The following is a 581-nucleotide window of genomic DNA, read 5'->3' as shown; positions in this document are numbered from 1 at the left end:
GTCGTCTGCTGCAGAGCTCCAGGCCTCTCCGTCGTCTGCTGCAGAGCCACAGGTCTCTCCGTCATCTGCTGCAGAGCCACAGGCCTCCATGACAGCAGCAGCAACTCCCCAGGCCTCCACGACAGCAGCAGCAACTCCCCAGGCCTCCACGACAGCAGCAGCAACTCCACAGGCCTCCACGACAGCAGTAGCAACTCCACAGGCCTCCACGACAGCAGCAGCAACTCCCCAGGCCTCCACGACAGCAGCAGCAACTCCCCAGGCCTCCACGACAGCAGCAGCAACTCCCCAGGCCTCCACGATAGCAGCAGCAACTCCCCAGGCCTCCATGACAGCAGCTGCAACCTCCAAGGTCCCCTCGTCGCCTGCTGCAACCTCCAAGGTCCCCTCGTCTCCTGCTGCAACCTCCTAGGTCCCCTCATCGCCTGCTGCAACCTCCAAGGTCCCCTCGTCGCCTGCTGCAAACTCCAAGGTCCCCTCGTCTCCTGCTGTAACCTCCAAGGTCCCCTTGTCGCACGCTGCAGCTCTCCAGGCTCCCACGCCGTCTGCTGCAGCTCCCCAGGACTCCATGATGCATACTG

Source organism: Nematolebias whitei, chromosome 6 (genome assembly GCF_014905685.2).
Source record: "Nematolebias whitei isolate Nwh7 chromosome 6, NemWhi1, whole genome shotgun sequence".
NCBI classification, from domain to species: domain Eukaryota; kingdom Metazoa; phylum Chordata; class Actinopteri; order Cyprinodontiformes; family Rivulidae; genus Nematolebias; species Nematolebias whitei.
This window is presented reverse-complemented; position numbering follows the sequence as displayed.